At 41.4% G+C, this 22,593-nt stretch overlaps 1 protein-coding gene and 1 long non-coding RNA gene across 36 annotated transcripts in view; one reads left to right on the plus strand and one right to left on the minus strand.

Moving 5' to 3' along the window:
- DLG2 (discs large MAGUK scaffold protein 2) overlaps positions 1–22,593 on the minus strand; it is a 2,231,561-nt gene that overhangs the window by 216,138 nt on the left and 1,992,830 nt on the right. Inside the window, exon 1 of one of the 35 annotated variants that reach the window (XM_043919128.1) lies at positions 6,344–8,295. The exons of the other annotated variants lie outside the window; for them this stretch is intronic. The gene's annotated coding sequence lies outside the window, so the exon portion shown is untranslated. Of the gene's footprint in view, positions 1–6,343; positions 8,296–22,593 lie in introns of those variants that run through there. 35 annotated transcript variants of the gene reach the window in all.
- Positions 5,455–21,665, plus strand: LOC122704508. The gene is made up of 3 exons (XR_006343875.1): positions 5,455–5,587; positions 20,661–20,715; positions 21,634–21,665. It is a non-coding gene; the product is annotated as an uncharacterized LOC122704508 (long non-coding RNA).

Consider the following 22,593-nt stretch of genomic DNA (forward strand, 5'->3'; position numbering starts at 1 on the left):
AATATTTAAAGGCGTGCACTGCCTTCTTCCCACCCTGTACTACACTAACTCCAGTGGACATCTGTATGCTGTGTGCTGTACATGTCACAAGCTGAAGACCAAGTATCATTCCACCAGCACCACAATCTCGCTTTTTGTTTGTTTTTTTTTTCTTTTGACCACACTGCATGGCTTATAGGATCTTAGTTCCCCAAGCAGGGATTTAACCCGGGCCCCCACAGTGACAGTGGAGAGTCCTAACCACTGGGCCACCAGGGAATTCCTCACTATCCCTTCCTAACAGTAACAGCTGCCAGACTTTGTTTTGGGACTTCTCAGGTCATAGGGAGTCTGCCTTTATCCTGTTTAAGCTTCACAGTGGGCTGGTGATTTGGCTCTATGTTCATGGGTAAGCCAGTCCATTCAAAGTGAACTTTAGGTACCATTCTCAGGCTCACTTTCTGGCTGGATATGACTAAGAAAACAAGCTGTCCAGGAGCCACTGGCAACCATTCTGGAACCATGAGGGCAGTTAGGGTTAGGATACAGCTAATCTCAATACAGACAGCATGTCAAAACCTAAAGAAACAGATTTCTTGACAGCTCTGTGAGCCACAGGATCAGACCTCTGAGGCTGTTTTTACTGCTGTACTTTTGGGTTACAATCACCAATACATTTCCTTTATCAATCAAGCCAGTTTGAGTCATGGTGCCTGTTCCTTGCAATAGAAAGCAACCTCAACTGCTCTTGCTATGGCGCAGTAGGGATCACACTGTGTTACAACTGTGGGCTCACGTGCCCATTCCTCTCGGATTATAAACGCGGTGAGTCCAAGGATTATGACTGTTCCTTTTTGTAATCTCAGCACCTAGCAGAACATCTGGCATGCTATGCATACTAACTGATTAACAACTGACAAACAAGCAAGCAAACAAGTATGTAACACAAGCTAATCCAGATTATTCCAGCCAAAAAACACCTCTTTCCCAGTATTTTACATTTTAAAAAATGTGACTGGAGCCCTTCTACTGAGTTAGATATCCACGGCATATTTATAACCATTTTCTATTCTAATTCAGTTAACTAAGAGTGCTTTTTCTCCTTTTTCCTCCTAATTACATAAATAATACATGCTCATTACCAAAGTTCAAATGATACATAAAGCATAAAAAATAAAGTAAAAGATGATGGGATTACCATCACCCAAGGCATACTCAATTAGAAGTTTTCAATTCAGAGGTTAAATGGCAAATTTTGTTTTGTCCTGTTTCTATTTGTCAAATGTGACACAGACATTAGTCGTCACAGAATCATAAGTTTAACTTCTGTATTTTCAGACTGGGGGAACATTTGATGTAGGCACACTATGCGCTGAGTTTTTAATGTGCTAGATGCTCTCATGTGGATGAGGGAATAGCTGTTTACCAGGACATGAGTTGTCTCATTTTTGTTTTCCCAACAGCCGTGCTTTATAGCTAAGGAAAGTAAGGTTGCCAGATTTGGTAGTAGAAAATATGTCCCAGGTTTGGGAATATACACACTGCTATATTTAAAATGGATAAGTGACAAGGACCTACTGTATAGCACAAAGAACTCTGCTCAATGTTATGTGGCAGCCGGGATGGGAGGGGAATTTCGGGGAGAATGGATACGTGTATATGTATGGCTGAGTCCCTTCCCTGGTCACTTGGAATTATCACAACATTCGGCTATATCCCAAAACAAAACAAAAAAAGGTTTTGATTCTTTTTTTTTTTAATGGGGGGGGGGGGGGGTACCCGAAATTAGCACTGAACTCTAAGAGCAACTACAGTTTCAAACAGCATATGGATAAATGGCAGTTTTAACCCAGCTGACCCTAATGTCACCTTCCAAAGTCAGTCTATGCCTCTGAACTAGAAAAAAGACCAATGTCTAGCCTTGATGGATCACGTTGCAGTCAATTCCAAAATGGAACTTGAAAAGCTTTTAGTCTGAGATCTTCATAGTTTTGACCACTTTCTTGATCAAGTGACTTCTTTTGGTTTAATGGGGAAAGGTCAAAAGCAAAACCGAAAGCCCCACAAAACCAACCCACTGGAGTTTTAGCTTCACCACTCTGAAGTATAGGTAAACATTCTTCAGTGCAGTGTAGGGCTGTTCCTAACATTCCGGGGGCCGGGGGGCCCAAGGTAAGAATACAAGTAGAGTATGGCAGAAACCAACACAACATTGTAAAGCAATTACCCTCCAATTAAAAACATATACAATTTTAAACAATAAATTTTTAAAAAAAGCAAAAAAAAGTCGAGGCCCCCGGACCTGGGCCAGCCCCTTGTCTTTTCCATAGTTCCTTCCTGCACCACAAAAGGCCTTTTGTGCGGATGTGTGGCTATCCCAAGTCCAGTGATGATCAACAAAATACCACTCCCTGGCCTCAACCCTAACCCCATGCCAGTAGCAAAGGCACGGATATCCTCACACCCAGGGGTGGGCACACACGTATGACCCTTGGAAATGGGCTCAGGATTGTTTAGGGAATAAATTCTGGGATCCTATTTACCCCGAATATGGGCTAGAAAGCAAGTTCCAAATGGGCCCAGCCTCTTGCATCAGAGACTCCTCTCAAGTCAGAGAAATGCTGTCCAAGTCAAAGGACAATACTAGTTCAGGGTAACTTTTAGATCTTATCTTGAATTTAAGATATACGAACTTCTAAAATTCCATGCCTTTTAATACTAAATTTTATACTTTGGTGAGGACTGTAAAGATGGCTCAGGAAAATTTGACCTTGATTAGTTAGCACAGACCAAAAATGAGAGTAATGAAAGTCTCCAACTTCATTTTTTTATACCCCCCTGAATTCTGACAGAGGTTAAATACATGGGGAGAAGAGTCAAGGCAGTTATAGGTCCAAGATCCCAAAAATGGAGTCATGTAACACTAGGCAAGCCCTACTGAATCTTCCTACCAAGGTGGTTACAGTATAGATTCTATAAGCAGACATGTGTGAGTTCAAATTCTAAGTGCTGCCGTAAGCCAATTTATTTTTTAAATTAATAATTTATTTTTTTAATTAATTTTTTTAAATTATTTTTTTAATTGAAGGATTATTGCTTTACAGAATTTTGTTGTTTTCTGTCAAACCTCAACATGAATCAGCCATGTTGATTCATGAATAGGTATATATATCCCCTCCCTCCCATCTCCCTCCCCACCTCACCCCTCCAGGTTGACACAGAGCCCCTGTCTGAGTTTCCTGAGCCACACAGCACATTCCCATCGGCTCTCTATTTTACACATGGTCATGTAAATTTCCATGTTGCTCTCTCCATAACTCTCACCCTCTCCTCCCCTCTCCCCGTGTCCGTAAGTCTGTTCTCTATGTCTGTTTCTCCATTGCCATAAGCCAATTTAAATTAGTATTTAAATAAACTTTCCTCTAATCTCATTTCCGAATTTGATATTGAGAAGCAAGATAGTACCTACCCAGTAGAGTCATGATGCAGAGTAAATGAGAAAAAGCAGGTAAAACATACAGCACAGTGTCTATCTACTATTATAATTACTAGTTTAATGCAATGTCTTTAAATGCAATGTCAGGGTCAGCATTATGGCCTATTCATTGTTTGGTAAATAACTTAGAAGGCTATGATATATTATCTGGCATCAGCTTACCTCCATGCTCCACATTTGAAATCAAGTTTATTCTTTGAATAAGTATGTAAAGACATTAGATATCGTTCTAAGAATTAGTGAAATGTGAACTGAAAGGTAATAATTATGTTTACTAGGTTTCCAAAATAAAACAAAAAAATCATCTGACAGAAGTATATCTTGCTAACAAGAAAATTTTTATAATCTTCCTTTTTAATGTGCATATTTCTTTCAAATCAACATTAAATGAGTTTATATATTTTACAAAATTCGACATCTAACCATAATGACTACCTCTCACTGGATTCCCTTTGTATCAAACAGTGTATTGTTGGTAACACGTACACAACATCACCATTCTGGCATCACCTTCCTAAGCTCCCCGAGCCCATTTTAAGGATAAGGAGAGTGAGGTGGTGATCACAGAGACACAGGCCCCTGCCCTTCCCGTTTGCTCGCTGCTGAAGCCAGGCCTGGGAACAGCTCCTGTAGGCCTCTCCCCGTTCTACCCCCCACAACCTTTCTCAGAAACCGTGTGTCATGTAGGCAAAATGCTCATGCCTCTTGGCTTTTAACCCTTTCTTAAGAGGCAAGTTTTTTGGTGTGTATGTGCTCTCTCAGAAGGTTCTTGTTATAGTTCATATTCGTCTTCCTGTAAATTTAATTGAGAATAACTCATGCTAAATTTTCTTTTGTTGCTATTAAAGGAGCTGATTCCTGGTGGGTGGAGATGAAAAAAATCACCACCAAATGAGAAGAAACTCAGTTTATGGAAATTAGTTCATTGGCTTATTTCTCCATAAAACCACACTGAATCAAAACCCAGATACTGCTGCAAAATAAACCAGGGGCTCTGGCAGGAGATTTTTTAAAATACAGTACAGTAAAATTCAGTGTACAATATATTGCAAAGGTACTTTACAACCATGTTCTTGGCATTAAGATACATTAACACTTTTAGGAACATTCAGGTGTGTGTCATGATCTTTACAAAGCATAGTGTGCTGATCAAACCATCAAATACAGATATTGGTTTATACCTGCAATGATTTGCTGAATTTCCTATCTTGATCATTACTGCTGTACCCCGGAGGTTTTGAACTGAACATAAGACAAAAAGACATTTTACAGACCCCTTGTGGGGCAACCGTTTGTAGATCAGAAACCAAGTCTCAGGTTACACACCCCTAAGTGCCAACCACAATACATCACTCCTCTGCTCTTTGAGCAGAACTTGTTCAGAGAAATGGAAAATATGGAAAAGCTATTTATGGACAAAAGAAGTATGCCTGGAAAATGTGTTCCTGAAAAAAAAGATACATTCCATATTCCAAATTTGCCAAGTTTTGGGTTTTGGTGCAATCAGAAAGTGTGCTAGGAATGGAGAAACAACTTTATCTGAAGTACAGTGGTACTGGTGACCAAAATATTTATCAGGAAAAAGCAAAGAGCATGCTGGGGGAGGGTGCATACTTTTTATCAAGGCGATGCTAAAACGAGTTGCTTTCCTTGAGGATAAAGAGGACGTTCTTTTCAGATCTACAGATTCCACATCTAAAGAGAAAGTACAATCATGCATAAAGTAAATGCTTTGGACAGACAAACCGTTATGGGTCCAGAAGACAGTAGCTCCTTGCCAGTGAAATAAAGCAAATGTCAACAAGCCAGACACACTTGAAACATTCAGAAAAATGTCTTGCTATTCCTTTCCATACATAACATGCCATATGACACCACAGTTAAATCTGTTACTGCAAAGAAAAAAAAAAAGTGCATCAAGCTGCGGTTTCCATGAGATTTGGACAGAGGCAAACAACGCGGCAGAAAGGAGTCCGTGACGGTAAGAGTCTCGCTTCTTTCCTTCTGAGGAGGAAATGACTTCCTACAGCTAGCTGACCAGGAGTTCGCGCTCACCCTGCCCGGAGCCAGGATCCGGAGTGTGCCCAGATGCGGACCAAAACGCAGCTTCAGGTAATTATTAACGGGAATAGGAAACTAGAGAAAACAGTCCCAAGTTACGCAAATACAACGGTCCTGCTTTCTGCATTTGTCTGTCCTGCGGGTGGGTTGTACAGCTCTTTCCATAACGATCCAGTCTGTTTTTTTTCCCTCCTTCTCCCACATCACCAACAGGCATGCCAAATGCAAATCTGCTCACATTCTGATCCCATTCCGGCAAAAACACAGGGACTACCACCATACTGAGTTTCACAATAATCTCCACAATGACAATTATTCACAGCCCTTCAGTTCTGTTCACACAAAAGATTGCAATTTGAATCTTGCCTTGCATAGGTTCAGCTCTATCGGAGCTGGTTACCAGGCAAACTGTCTGTTTTAAGAATCTCCGACTGTTGGGGAGGGTAAGCTGGGGGGTGGGGATGGACAAACCGCCCTGTACATACCTCCTTTTGGCAGCTAGGCAAAACAATTTTGTGACAAAGAGACTTGTTCTTTTCAAAGCTCACCCAACAAATGAAACAGACAGAATGAAACCTGAGAAACTTTAGCAACCAAAGAAAGCAGCCTTCCAAGGATCAAGGTGAATAATTGATTTGGCGGCTTTTGTTTCATCTTTTAAGCTATTCTGCTCATTAAATAGAACTGTGGAATTTGTCAGAAGCCCAAACACTGACACACACTTCTGACAGCAAGTGCATATTTCAAACTACAGATTCATTTGCCAAGCTTATTCAACAACGATTAGCTGCAAAGCCAGGAACTTACCGAGCACAAAATTAATGGAACAAAGCAGGGAGGAGGCAGGAGGCACCAAAAGCAGCTTCTCCGTCTCGTTGGTGCCAGGTTCTCCTGTCTGCCGTCCGCTTCACACTTGCCTTTATAACTAAGACTCCGGCAGAACTCACTAGCGAAACCTGATGAATTATAAAACAGCCCCTCCTAGACTCTCATATTTTACATCACAGGGGGTGACCACGCAGCATCCTCTCTCCCGGGGTACATATATTTCCTTGTAACTCATCCTGGTAAATATATCAGCCTTAGAAGCAGTGACAGTAATTGGTGTTTGGGATGTACCAGCACGAACCAATAAGATGCTTTCCCACCATCCGTACCTCACCCCCATCCTCCACTCGAGTTCCCCCACACCTTGTTAAGGTGGATCCACCCAACCCAGTGCGGGCAGGCAACCATGGCAAAATGCGAAGGAAAGCCCGTGAGTCTCCGATGCCTACACGACAAGGCGTAGTACTCAGGTTCAATCCTCATAATAGCTCTGTCAAGGCCAGCACTCACATCCGCACTGCCCGGCACAGTGCACCAAGCACTTCGCTCTCCCTGAGAGCAGGGCTTTGCTGAGCCCCTCAGCAACAAGCAGAGTTCAGCAGTGCTACAGTGTAAATGAGCTATCAGAGAAGTTAGTGACTCTGTCCAGTGCTCCTAGAAAGGGAAGATGTAAGAGGCCCTAGAGGTTCGGGGGTTCAAGCTGCCCGCTGTGCAGATGAGGAGTCTGTAGGAAGAGAGAGAGAGAATGACTTGCGCAGGTCACACAGTTTCCAAGTACGATTTGAGCCTGACCCCAAACCCAGGTCTTCTGATGTCAAAACAGTGTCTTTCTCTCCTACCATGCTACCTCTAGAGCAAAGAAGCCCTGAAAACAGGGAGAAGGGCAGAAATCAGAAACAGTCCCATTGACTGGCCAAAAATCATTAACAGGCAGGCAGCACAGAGGAGCAGTATCTGAGCTTTCTCTTTCCTCACGGACAAGGTCAATATAACCTCTCTAGGTTCACTGAGTATCAACACCAGAAATCATGGTTTTGATAATAATAGCTATTATCAAGCACTTCTCATATGCCAGGCAGTTAGTTTTAGTGCCTGGCTCATTTAGTCTTTATTTAATCTTCAAAACATTTCTATGAGGTAGGTATTATCATGAACAACATATTTCAGATAAAAAAAAAAAAACTGAGATTCAGAGAGGTTAACGCATCTGTAGGATACCAGCTGCTAAGTGACAGGGCTGGAATCGACTCCAGGCAACCTGGTTCCAGAGCCCACGTTCTTAAACATATCCTCCCATCCCAAGTAGTGTTTCACATTCAACTGTAGGGGCAGACAGTCATGTGAGCAGGTTTACTTACTATGGCCTTTCGTAGAAATTACAGAAAGAGCATAGGTTTAGGGACCCAACAGCCTTATGCTTAAACTGTAGCTTTGTCACTGATTTTATAGTATTATGGGTTGCTTTATCGATAAAAATGGATATGCTAATGTTTACCTTGCATGATTAAATACATCAAGAAAACATAGTGCCTGAAAAAAAAACAACCAAAAACCAAACAAACAATCAAAAAGAAGAAAATGCAGTGCCTGGTTATAACGCATATCCCAAAATTACTGGTTATTATTCTTACCACACTTCTTGTTGGAAAATGGATTTCTGTCTCATTTCTCTTTAAAACTGTCTTTTTCATGTAAACTGTTTTCCAAGGAGTATTCTGTTAAGAGGGCTTCTGTGGTGGCTCAGAAGGTGAAGAATATGCCTCCAATGCAGGGCACCTGGGTTAAATCCATGGATCGGGAAGGTCCTGTGAGAAGGGAATGGCCACCCACTCCAGTGTTCTTGCCTGAAGAATCCCATGGACAGAGGAGCCAGGCAGGCTACAGGCCAAGGGGTTGCAAAGAGTCAGGCACAACTGAACAACTAAGCGCGTGCACACACACACACACACACACACACTCTGTTAAGACTGTGAATCTGCCAGCCTGTGAAGGAGTGGAAACACAACTGAACAACTAAGCGCGTACACACACACACACGTACACACACACACACACACACACACACACACTCTCTCTCTCTCTCTCTCTCTCTCTCTCTGTTAAGACTGTGAATCTGCCAGCCTGTGAAGGAGTGGAAACAACACCAGGCAGATCTATCACCCAGACTGAAGAGTGTCACCAGGAACATGGGGGCTTTCTGCCCGCGTGGCAGGCCTGGGGGCCCTGTTCTGGGCTATCTGTTCACCTCCCTAGCTTCTCCTCCACTTCACTTCTGCCACTAGTCAGATGAACTCACCAGCCCAGGAAAGCACACACAACAGCACGTTGGCTATCCACACTGAGACCAACTTGGCTCCCTCTACCCGCTTCAAACAAGCATCTGCCACATAACAACAGAGCAATTTTGCACACGGCTCTACGTCTACTGCCATTAGGTCAGGCCATGCCAAGCAATAAAACGGTACTGTCTCTAAAGTTCCACTGCAAACTTCTGTCCTAACTTAGTATAAGCCACGATTTGGTCACCTGCCAGGTCCCAACCTGGTGAGCTTATCCATGTAAGAGATTACTATCTCTAAGGCATGCCATCAATGTTCCCTGAGGGATATCAGTGTTAGCCCTCTGTGGGACAAGGTGATGCTATAATATTCCAGGCTACTCAGGTATAAACATGAGAGATTTCCTTAGCTCTGTGCTTCTAAAGAGTGTCTGAGTAGCCAACTTAATTTACTAACGTATGCACTTATTCTCTCTGTTTTTTCCTCTAAGCATATTACTAGAGGATATGGAATACAAGTAGATGAGGTGCCCACTCTTCTCATGACTATACTGGACACTGTAGGATCAGAGGTATGCAACATAATCAGGAGCTTGGGGGAGAGGGATTTGAATTTCTAAACAGGTGTAGTAAAGAATAAATGGAAAAAAAAAAAAGAATAAATGGTAACTATGATTACAAGATAAAGGGTTACTTACAATATGATTATGTGGGAAGACTCTTGAGAATCCCTTGGACTGAAAGCAGACCACACCAGTCAATCCTAGAGGAAATCAACCTTAAATATTCATTGGAAGGACTGATATTGAAGCTGAAGCTCCAATACTCTGGCCACCTGATGCCAAGAGCCAACTCACTGGAAAAAGACTCTGATGCTAGGAAAGATTGAGGGCAGGAGGAGAAGGGGATGACAGAGGATGAGATGGTTGCATGGCATCACTGACTCAATGGACATGAGTTTGAGCAAGCTCTGGGAGATGTTAAAGGACAGGGAAGTCTGGAGTGCTGTAGTCCATGGGGTCACAAAGACTTGGACATGCCTGAGCGACTGGACAACAACAATCTATATATAGCCTGATATGGCTTGGTCTACTCTGAGTCTTTCCATGATTTTCAGCTTCTTAGTCTACCATTATCCCCCCAAATCCCATATAGAACCATTCTCCCCCTGCTGCCTGACTATTCAACCATTATGACACATCCATGAAAAATTACTATAGATGAGTTTTCATACAGTTTTTATATGATAATACATTGTTCTTTCCCTTGTCAAGGATCCTTATAACACATATTCTGTCATAATTACCACCCCATGCCACCAATTGCTCCCAGACATAATGAAGTATATGGTGCCTGGAAGCTGTGCCAGCACCTGTGCATATTAGTGGTGATCCTAGTATTTATTGAAACTTATTATGTGCCGGTGATGTGTTAAACTTTACTTCCATCTCTCATTCAACCCTTGTAACACTTTGAAGTGAGCTGTACCATTATCTCTAATTTGTAGATTATCTCTAATTTGTAGATGAGGACTTGGTGACTGGAGAGGTTACATGACTTGATAATAAATGGCACAGTCAGAATAATGACTGAAGTCTAAGACTGCAGAGTCTGCTCTCTTATCTGTTATATCCACTGCTTCTAAGAGATTGACAGAACAGAGAACATAAAATAGAAATGTCTGTTACCAGTGTTTTTACATCTTCATATCCCATTCTCTCCTTAACTTACTTCACTCTAGTTTCACCTTCACCATTCCACCAGAGTTGCTTTTATTAAGGCACATGATGACATGCTCACCAACAGAAGCAATGGCCAGAGTTTACATGATGTCTCCACAGATCTTTGACACAGTGACTCATATCTTCCTTGAGTCAACCACTTTTTAAACTTGGTTCCTGAGACCCCCATGGTTTCCCTCCCATCTCCTTAATCCATCCTTCTCAGTCTCCTCTGCTGAGTCCTTCTCCACTTCCTGATCTTTCAAGTTTCTTGTGTCTCAGGGCTCATCATTAATCTCTCTCATTACACTCACTCCCTAGGCCACAAGTTCCAGTATTGAGGCTTAAGTAATGCCATCTCTGGATTAAAAACTACCACATGTAGATCTCCAGCCCCGGCCTGTGCCCTGAATGCCAGACTTTCATATCCAGTGCATCCCACATCAGAGCATCTCCACTTGACTGTCTAATAGGCTTTCATATTCAAAGTGTCCAAAACTAAACCTGTGGGTCCCACCCCCTCCCATATTTACTGTACTCCTAATATGTACTGTTTTTTAAGATGGCAAAATCATTCACGAAGTTGCTCTGGTCAAAAACCCAGGAGTCATTCTTAGTTCTTTATAATAATAAATCTTTATATCCCACATCTTATTCATCAGCAAATGCTGTTAATTCTGTGTTCACAATATATCTCAGATCTTTTCTTCAGCCTTCCTTCTGCTCTGTAGCCTTCACCACTATCACCTCTCACATGTGTCTCTGCCATTGTCTCCTAATTGTTTGTTTTGCTTTGACTATGGCCTTGCTACAAATCATTGTCTACACAGCAAGCAGATTCTCCTAAAACAAAATGCATACTCCAGCACTCCTGATTCAGCTCATTCCATGGCTCCCCTTTCACCTAGGATGGTAAATTCCTTAAAAAAACAAACAACTCTTACGGCCCCTGGTACTTTACTATATCTTTAATGTATTCAGCCTCTCCTGAATGACTCTGACAGACAACAGTTCTATGAGTTTGGTTTGTAGTATGGGTTAACTTGTATTCCCCACCACAAACTCATAGGTTGAAGTCTTAACCAACCCCCCAATACCTCAGAATGTGACCTTATTTGTAAACAGAATTGTCTCAGATGTAATTAGTTAAGAAGTCAAATTGGAATAGGGTGGCTCCCTCATCCAATGGGACTTACTGGTATCCTTATAAAAGGGGGAGACCCACCTCCTAGAGTAATGGAAATAAAAACAAAAGTAAACAAGTGGGACCTGATTAAACTTAAAAGCTTTTGCACAGCAAAGAAAACTACAAGGTGAAAAGACAACCCTCAGAATGGGAGAAAATAATAGCAAATGAAACAACTGTCAAAGGATTAATTTTCAAAATATACAAGGAGCTCATACAACTCAATACCAGAGCAAACAACCCAATCAAAAAGTGGGAAAAAGACCTAAACAGACATTTATTTCTCCAAAGAAGACACACAGATGGCTAACAAACACATGAAAAGATGCTCAACATTGCTCATTATTAGAGAAATGCAAATTAAAACTACAATGAGATATCACCATATACCAGTCAGAATGGCCATCATCAAAAAGTCTACAAACAATAAATGCTGGAGAGGGAATAGAGAAAAGGGAACACTCTTGCACTGTTGATGGGAATGTAAATTGATATAGCCACTATGGAAGATAGTACGGAGATCCCTTAAAAAATTAGGAATAAAACCACCATGTGACCCAGAAATTCCACTCTTAGGCATATACCCTGAGGAAACCAGGGTTGAAAAAGACACATGTATCCCATTGCTCACAGCAGCACTGTTTACAATAGCTAGAAAATGGAAGCAACCTAGATGTCCATCGACAGATGAATGGATAAAGAAGTTGTGGTACATATGCACAATGGAATATTACTCAGCCATAAAAAGGAACGCATTTAAGTCAGTCCTAATGAGGTGGATGAACCTAGAACCTATTATACAGAGTGGAGTGAGTCAGAAAGAGAAAGATAAATATCGTATTCTAACGCACATATATGGAATCTAGAAAGATGATTCTGAAGAATTTATTTACAGGGCAGCAGTGGAGAAACAGACATAGAGAATAGACTTATGGACATGGGGAGAGGGGAGGAGAGGGTGAGATGTATGGAAAGAGTAACATGGAAACTTACATTACCATGTGTAAAATAGAGAGTCAGTGGGAATTTGCTGTGTGGCTCAGGAAACTCAAACAGGGGCTCTGTGTCAACCTAGAGGGGTGGGATGGGGAGGGAGATGGGAGGGAGTTTCAAAAGGGAGGGGGTATATGTATGCCTGTGGCTGATGCTGATTCATGTTGAGGTTTGACAGAAAACAACAAAATTCTGTAAAGCAACTATCCTTCAATTAAAAAAAAAAATGGGACCTTTCTGGGACACAGAAAGGCAAAGAGGAAAAATGGAGGCCAAAAGACTAGGAACTACCAGAAGCTAGGAGAGAGCTCTGAAACAGATTGTTCTCTAGTGCCTTCAGATGTAGCATGGCCCTACTGACACCTGATTTCAGGCTTCTGGGCTCCAAAACTGTCAGTCAAAAAAATCACTGGTGTTCTAAGCCACCTTGTCTGTGGTACTTTGTTATGGCAACTCTAGGAGATTAATACTGTCAGCTATTATCCTCACCTGACACATAAAGAAATTACAGCTCAGAAAAGTTGAGTAACTTGTCCCAAGTTTCACAGCTAGGAATTAGCAGGGCCTGGATTTAAATCGAGATCCATGTGACTTCAAAGCCTGATCATAGCAATGGCAGTGGTTTTAGAGGCTGGTCCCTGAACCCTATTGGTAGAGGCAGAATGAGAAAAGTAAATAGCATGCAGTGATTTTTCATCAAGCTAAAATGACTTTCCTTTATTATGAGATTATGTCTTTTCTACTCTGTTTTTTCTCATTGTTTTTTCTATTAAGTTGTCTTTTTATTTCTGGCTTCCCTGATAGTTCAGTTGGTAAAGAATCCACCTGCAATGTGGGAGACCCCGGTTTAATTCCTGGGTAGGGAAGATCCCCTGGAGAAGGGATAGGCTACCCACTCCGGTGTTCTTAGGTTTCCCTTGTGGCTCAGCTGGTAAAGAATCCGCCTGCAATGTGGGAGAGCTGGGTTCGATCCCTGGGTTGGGAAGATCCCCTGGAGAAGGGAAAGGCTACCCACTCCAGTACTCTGGCCTGGAGAATTCCATGGACAGTCCATGGGGTTGCAAAGAGTCAGACACGACTGAGAGACTTTCACTTTTGACAATGAGAATAGTGGGTTTTTTTGGTCTTATTTCATAGTATCCTTTCTTTTTGGCAAGATAAAAAGTTGGTAATTCTGTTGGCCTATATAAGTTTGTCCTGAAGCATTTATGGTCTATGAAATGTTAAAATCTGGCAACAGTTGTTTGAATGCTGCCCTTTTTCATCAAGCAAGAAAACCCATCATGGGGTCTTCCCTGCTGGTTCAGTGGTAAAGAATCTGCCTACCAATGCAGGAGACATGGGTTTGATCCCTGGTCTGGGAAGATCCCACATGCCGTGGAGCAACTAAGCCTGTGCACCATAACAACTGAGCCTGTTCTCTAGAGCTGGGGAGCCACGACTGCTGAGGCCTGCATGCCCGAGAGTCTGTGCTTTACAACAAGAGAAGCCACTGCAAGGAGAAGTCTGTGCACTGCAGTGAGAGAGCAACCCCTGCTCACCATGACTACAGAAAAGCCTGCGCTGCAAGGAAGACCCAGTACAACCAAAAATAAATAGATAATTAAAAGCAGTTCTTAAATTAAAAAAAGAAAACCCATCATATGTAGCCACATTTGGTGGTGGGAAGAAGAAAGCTTTTCTCTCAATCAGCTGGCAAAGTCCCTCCCTACTCACACATAAATTACCTGTGCTAATGGTCATAAACTCTCATCTAATTATCAACAAATTAATTTGGTATAATGTTATGTGACAAATTTGTATGAGAATTTAACAATATTCACTCATAACTGAATTCAACAAAATTCAGACTTTTTCTTAGTCTTTCCCTCTCCTTCCTTCTCTCTTGGTGAAGATTTTCTATTTCACTAAATTCTTGACTTGTTTTTGACTTGATCCCTTTTCTTCTGGGTTCAGGACCTGTGCATTTGTGCAAACATCTGAGGATTAAATGAGATCACCTCGGTTAAATATCTGGAATGTCGCCAGAGCCCTTAGCAAATGCTAGTTCCCTTCAAAGAAAGGAGCAAAGCTTTAAGCATTCAGGAGGGAAATGGCTTGTGGACCAAAGGAGATTTAGAGCAACTGAATGACTTGGCAAGATGGGCCAACCTGAAGAGTGTTAATGAACACTATCTTTTTGTTGCGTTTCCAGTGATCGTAAGATAGTTTATAGAAATTGTGGGCTTATTTCTATATGTGCCCACACATAAACATACATAGAGAGAAACTGGAATATACTGATAAATCATATACATCACTAATATATATTTGATTGGTGTGTGTATCCCCTTCAGAAAGAGAAACCCAGAAGGAAAAAGCTATACATACAAAAGTTTGCTTCCTGTCTTATCATTATCTGGTCCCCGGTAATCTAATTCATGTTCACTATTTTGCCCTAAACTGGGAAACCTTAGTAAAGACAAACTTGAATCCCTCTGTTTGCCAACGTTATCTCAGACCACAAATTAATGATGGAGGAATTTCTTCATTCCATGAATATTCATGGAAGGTCTGTTATATCTCAGGCACCTATTACCATGTTGGATGGCAGGAGGTCAATACAATCAAGGTCAGATTTCTTGTCCCCTAAGAAGCTTTCCCAGGTGGCTCAGTGGTAAAGAATCTGCCTACTAATGCAGGAGACACAAGAGATGCAGGTTTGATCCCTGGGTTGGGAAGATTCCCTGAGGAGGAAATGGCAACCTATTCCAGTATTCTTCGACAGAGGAAATTCCATGGACAAAGGAGACTGATGGGCTACAGTCCACGGGATCACAAAGGGTCAGACACGACTAAGCGACTGAGCACATACAAAGAACATTTCAGGCCAGGGAGTAACGAGCAGGTAACAACTAACTACAGAGCTGCATAGCATATTTTATAAGGATTCATTAGGGTGCTATGGATATCTAGAAAACAGCATCTCATCTAGTCTGGGAGGTGAAGTCAAGAAAGCTTCCTGGAGGAGGTTATATCTAAGCTGAGTCTAGATGGATGACTAGGAGATAGCTAATTAAGAAGATTTCTAATCAGACTGAGAAGCATGTGATATGCAGAGGTCAGGTGATAAGGGGTTGATCATGGTTCTCTGGTGGAGTGGAATTTTATCCATTTATCACTCAATAAACTAAGTACACATGATGGAAAAAATACTAACTTCAGAGTTTAGGAATACCAGAGAATAATTATTCCTTTTTCATGAACTTCTTCAATGCAATGAAGGTTGAAGTGGTAAATGTCATGCTTTATAGTTAGACAGTCCTGATTCATTCAAGCTGACCTTTACAAGTTGCTTATCTTCTCTGAACTGAACTTGGTCCCTCATCTATAAAATGGAGATAATTGTACTTATCATACAGCTGTTGCATTATTGTGAAATTTAAAATGTGACATATCTTGCTTCCAACCTGCCACAAAGTAGACACCAGAGTAATTGTTAATTCACATCCTAAAAACAGTTGCCTCATTCCGAATAAGAGCCTACATCACTCATACCAACTCTTGTTTACCACCAGATTATACTTATTTATACTTATTTTTCTTCTCAATCAGTTTTCTCAAAACTTTGACTGTCAACATCATCATCTAAAGAAAATATGAGCACATCTTCCATTATCTGAATATTTATATATTTATAAATTGTAGGATGTACAACCATTCTGGGACTTCTCTGGCAGCGCAGTGGTAAACAATCCACCAGCCAATGCAGGAGACACAGGAGCTTGGGTTTGATCCCTGAGTCGGGAAAATTCTCTGGAGGAGGAAATGGCAACCCACTCCTGTATTCTTGCCTGGAGAATTGCATAGACAGAGTCTGGTGGGCTACAGTCCACGGAATCGCAGAGTTGGATGTGACTGAGTGACTAAGAATGCACAACCATTTTACTATGGCATAGCATGTACATTATAAATCCTAAACCAAATCAGAAATGTAAAGGCTGTATGAGCAGTTAACGTAAAGAGAAAGGTTATCATCTTACAAACCCTTAGGATGCATATACTCGCTTTGGAGAATACTATGAGCTCTTAGAAAGGAAAGTCAGTTTAGTCAGTTCAGTCGCTCAGTCCTGTCTGACTCTTTGCGACCCCACGGACTGCAGTACACTAGGCTTCCCTGACCATCACCAACTCCCGGAGCTCACTCAGACTCATGTCCATCGAGTCAGTGATACCATCCAACCATCTCATCTTCTGTTGTCCCCTTCTCCTCCTGCCTTCAATCTTTCCCAGCATCGGGGTCTTTTCAAATGAGTCAGTTCTTCGCATCAGGTGGCCAAAGTATTGGAGTTTCAGCTTCAGCATCACTACTTTCAATGAATATTCAGTACTGATTTCCCTTAGTATTGACAGGCTGTATCTCCTTGCAGTTCAAGGGACTCTCAAGAGTGTTCTCCAACACCACAGTTCAAAAGCATCAATTCTTCAGCACTCAATCCATACATGACTACTGGAAAAAACCACAGCTTTGACTAGACGGACCTTTGTCGGTAAAGTAATGTCTCTGCTTTTTAATATGCTATCTAGGTTGCTCACAGTTTTTATTCCAAGGAGCAAACGTCTTTTAATATCATGGCTGCAGTCACCACCTGTAGTGATTTTGGAGACTCCAAAAATAAAGTCTGTCACTGTTTCCATTGTTTCCCCATCTATTTGCCATGAAGTGATAGACCGGATGCCTTGACCTTAGTTTTCTGAATGTTAAGTTTTAAGTCCACTTTTTCACTCTCTTTCACTTTCATCAAGAGGTTCTTCTTCACTTTCTGCCATAAGGGTGGTGTCATCTGCCTATCTGAGGTTATTGATATTTCCCCCAGCAATCTTGATTCCAGCTTGTGCTTCATCCAGCCCAGCATTTCTCATGATGTACTCTGCATATAAGTTAAATAAGCAGGGTGACAATATACAGCTTTGACATAGTCCTTTCCCAATTTGGAACCAGTCAGTTGTTCCATGTCCAGTCTTCCTGACCTGCATACAGATTTCTCAGGAGGCAGGTCAGGTGGTCTGGTATTCCCATCTCTTTCGGAATTTCCCACAGTTTGTTGTGATCCACACAGTCAAAGGCTTTGGTGTAGTCAATAAAGCAAAGTAGATGTTTTCCTGGAACTCTCTTGCCTTTTCAATGATCCAGCAGATGTTGGCAATTTGATCTCTAGTTCCTGTGTTTTCTAAATCCAGCTTGAACATGTGGAAGTTCACAGCTCACATACTGTTGAAGGCTGGCTTACAGAATTTTGAGCATTACTTTGCTAGCGTGTGAGATGAGTGCAATTGTGTGGTAGATTAAACATTCTTTGGCATTGCCTTTCTTTGAGATTGGAATAAAAACTGACCTTTTCCAGTCCTGTGGCCCCTGCTGAGTTTTCCAGATTTGCTGGCATCTTGAGTGCAGCACTTTCACAGCATCATCTTTTAGGATTTGAAATACTGATGACTGGAATTCCATCACTTCCACTAGCTTTGTTTGTAGTGATGCTTCCTAAGGCCCACTTGACTTCACATTCCAGGATGTCTGGCTCTAAGTGAGTGATCACACCATTGTGGTTATCTGAATCATGAAAATGTTTTTTGCATAGTTCTTCTGTGTATTCTTGCCACCTCTTCTTCATATCTTCTGCTTCTGTTAGGTCCCTATCATTTCTGTCCTTTATTGTTCTCATCTTTGCATGAAATTTTCCCTTGATATCTCTAAATTTCTTGAAGAGATCTCTAGTCTTTCCCATTCTATTGTTTTCCTCTATTTCTTTGCACTGATCACTGAGGAAGCCTTGCTTATCTCTCCTGGCTATTCCTTGGAACTCTGCATTCAAAAGGGCATATCTTTCCTTTTCTCCTTTGCCTTTAGCTTCTCTTCTTTTCTCAGCTATTTGTAAGGCTTCCTCAGACAACCATTTTGCCTTTTGCATTTCGTTTTCTTGGGGATAGTCTTGATCACTGCCTCCTGTACAATGTCAGGTCAGGAAAGACCTAGACTCATTTATTCACAGAGCACCTAGCAGCACAGACCAGGCATAGTCAGTGGTTTATATCTGCAGGTTCCATGTCCATGATTCAACCGATGATGGATGGAAAATATTTGAAGGAAAAAAAAAAAAGCATTCCAGAAAGTTCCAAAATGAAAGATTAAAAATCATCACACCAGGAACTATTTACATGGCATTTACCTTGCATTTACAACTATTTAGACAGCATTTACATTGTATTAGGTATTACAAGCAATCTAGAGATGTTTAAAGTATATGGGAAGATGTGCCTAGGTTACATGCAAATACTATGTCATTTTATATAAATGACTTGAGTATCCTCGAGCTTTGGCATCCACAGAAGTCCTGAACCCAATCCTTCAATCAAGCAACACCTATACTGAATAATGTGTACAAACTGAAGAGACAATTCTGGGATCTTAGGGAAAAATTACAAAACTGGATGGCCTCAAAATGTCACTACGCCAAACCAGTTTCTATAGCTTTAATTTTAATATATATTGCAATAATAATAAAAGCTTAATATACTAGAAATCTTAAGTAATTAATATGCAACTGTCTCCCTTTCCAAATGTCTGTGGCAAGTAGTTAACATATTTTTTTAAACATTTTTATTGAAGTATAGCTGATAACATCTTTCTTTTGTAGAGAGAAAACAGAAATAATAATAACCATTTGCTGAGTATTTACAAGGGCAGACACTATGCTAATCATTTTACATGCTCTTTCTTATTTGGTCCTTGTAGTAATCACAGCACCACACTGCATCTCTCTAAAGGACATTGAACATATTTTAGCATCTGTTAGGGGCCTATAAATCAAGGCCTGTGGACCAAATCTGGCCCTTTGTCTTTGTAAAATATATAAGCCAAGAATGATTTTTACATTTTTAGTTGGTTGAAAAAAAAATCAAAGGAAGAAAAAATGCTTTGTGGCACATGAAAATTATATGATATTCAAATTTCAGTGCCCATAAATGAAGTTTTATTGGAACCTAGCCACATATCCATTCATTTATGTATTATGTATGGCTGCTTTTGCATGAGAGCAGCAGACTTGATTAGTTGCAGTAGAGACTAAATGGCCTATAAAACTTAAAATATTTACTGTCTGGCCCTTTGCATGTGTACAATCTGCTGACCCCTAGTGTATGTGAATGGAGCCCCCTGGAACTATGCAGGTTATGGCTTGTGTGGTTGTAAGCCATGGTCCAACTTACACTCCTATATGGAAATGAGGCTCAGAGAGATTAAGTCACTTGTCCATGCTACTAGGAAATGGCAGAACCAGAGACTTTTAGGGCAATTTTTTTAAGACTGAAATGTGCCCTTGATTTCACCGAGAATTCAGACCCTTTCCTTCTGAAGGTCTCTTCTGGCCACAAGACATGAGCTACTGCCAGTACCACCTCCCCACTGCCTCCCTGGTCTTCTCGTGCCAATTTTAGTATCTTTATGGCTAAAAACAGGGTAGAGAGTGGAACAGGTCAATGGAACAAAGCACAATTTACTCCTTCCTAACTACCTCCAAGACTCTCTCAAAGCTACACTTGGCCTCTGAGCCTGAGACGTTGAGCTGAAAGTGATGAAAAGGACATGTGATGGAACGCTGGAAATCTCATTACTGGCTCTTTGCCTACAGAAACTCAGCCAGCTTATCTTCTTTCCCAAGGAACTTCAAACTTACACTGGCTCAGCTGGTTCTTTCCAGGTGCCTGTAACAAGTTGTTCTGCCCATATGAGATCAGAAGTTGATAGACCAGAATCTGCATATACCTTTCTATCCTGGAGAATACATCCCTATTTCCTAACCCTCATTGTTAGAAATCCTCCAAGGATCTCAGCCACTCCCGGGTTATAATCTGGACACTGTAAAACACCAAGTCACAATAATTTCTTCCCGAATAGTATCCTGGAGACCCAAATACATTAACATAATTTCTGTGGCTCCAATTACAGCCGGAATTTCACTTCTAAGCAAGAACAACTAACACTGGCAAGGCATCAACTATGTAAAGTTGTGGGAGCAGCTTCACATAGGCTAATCTCATTCAATCCTCCCAGCAAACCGATTCATTATTCCCATTTTCTAGGTAAAGACAAGAAGACTCAAGAGGAATTAAGCAGTGCATACTTTATATGTACCTGGTAAGTGGTAGGTCTGGGCTTCAAACCTTGAGCTCTCTGACTTCTTAAGTGCCTGTCACTTTAGTAAAAGAGCCCTCCAGGAAGAAGCTACAGTGGGTTTTTTTTTTTTTTTTTGCATGATATTCATTAAAAAGCAAGCAAACAAACACCCCTTCCATTCTCTTTCCCAAATCTTGGTGTAATTATTCTTTATAATTGGGACACAGCACAGTGTGACAGAGTTCAAGTGAGAGGCAGGGTTTAAATTTACTGGCAAGTCATTTAAGCAACTTCATCCTTTGTAAATCTGTAAAATGGGAAATCTGTAAAACTGGTCTACCTTGCACGATTGTTGGGAGGATTATACAAAGGAATATTAGCATTCCATTATATATGAAATGTTCAGAATAGGCAAATCTACCCAGAAGATAGATTGGTCATTGCCTAAGGTTGAAGCAGAGAGGGTTGTGGCAGGGTGGGGAAGATGAGAGGAGTAACTGTTAATGAGGAGTGATTGTTAATGTGTATGGGGTTTTTGGTGCAGGGAAGATAATGCAAATATTCTAAAATTGATGGTGGTCAGGATTTCATGACTGTGAATATACTAAAAACTAGTGAATTATATACTTTGGGTAAAAAAGATAGTATATGAATTTTAAAATAATGTAGATAAAGTGCTTAGCACAATGCCTGGCACAAATTAAATACTTCATAAATGTTAATTTCGATCATAATTGTTTTGAGGAAGAGACTGGTTGGTTCATCAAACTCATTTCCTCTTCTGGAGCACAAAACTAGACTCCACCCCAGAAATTAGGTGCAGCCATAAGTCTGAGCTCTGGCCAAGGGAATGGGAGTTCTGGCCAATGAAATGGAATGGGCCTGGCCTATAACAACATTTCCCCAGCAAGCCTTCAACTTCTGTTTCCCTCCCACCAGCTTGATGCAAATGAATCCTTTGACCTTGGAAGCCACATGTTGAAAATGGAGGGGCCACAGCATGGAAAAAGTCCCTGAATCACTGCCTAGAGGAGAGTTAAGACAAGTTTTGAACTTCCCAAGAAAGAAAATAAACTTCTATTGTGTTTAAACCATTATTCATTTTAAGAGCTGACTGGAACAAGAGCTTGTATTACTGTAACCAATACATTATGGCTACACGTATTCTTATAAACAGTCTGAAATAAACTGTGGACTGGCTGACCGTGATGGGTCTGGGGTCCTGAGGGTGTACAGGTAAAGCTGTTTGGCAAAACTATCCACTCCTTTTAACTATCAGACAGTCACGGGACAGTATGGAGAGGGTATGCAGTTTCTAATTAGCCCTTCCAACCTGTGGAAGCTGAGTCCTTGTTCTGCCCAAGTCCCTTCACAACAGCAGGCAACATGCAGCCCACCCGTGAGTAGCGGCAGGGTGTGGTGGAAACTCGGGCTGCCACTCAGCACCACTTTCCTGCTCTCCTTTGGGGAGGATATGTAACCCCACCCTCTTCTCCTTTGACAGAAGTGAGAACCATACAAATCAAAGACGGGATCCACATCAGATCATGTACCACCCTTGCTCAGTGGTACATGAGCAAGTTGTTTGCTCAAACCGCTTTTTAAAGCGGCATTTTTCATGCTTTAAACGTGGAACCCAGAGAGCTATTAGCTCTCCTGGGGAATAACGCCAAAATATTTGATTGTTATTGTCTCTCATTCAGAAGACGCGCTGTCGGAAGGAAGAGCTCTGAGTCATGCCTTGGAAAAGGTGAACAGAGGATATGCAAGTCCAGCCAAAGGCGGCTGAGTAAAGAGAGGCCACTCGCCGGGGCAGGGGGCCCTCAGGTGTATGAGTCCCTTCCCTCTGTCAACTGGGGCCAACAGCGTCTTTCCAGATATGGTGAGGACCTGTGGCAA

Source organism: Cervus elaphus, chromosome 2 (genome assembly GCF_910594005.1).
Source record: "Cervus elaphus chromosome 2, mCerEla1.1, whole genome shotgun sequence".
Taxonomy (NCBI): Eukaryota; Metazoa; Chordata; class Mammalia; order Artiodactyla; family Cervidae; genus Cervus; species Cervus elaphus.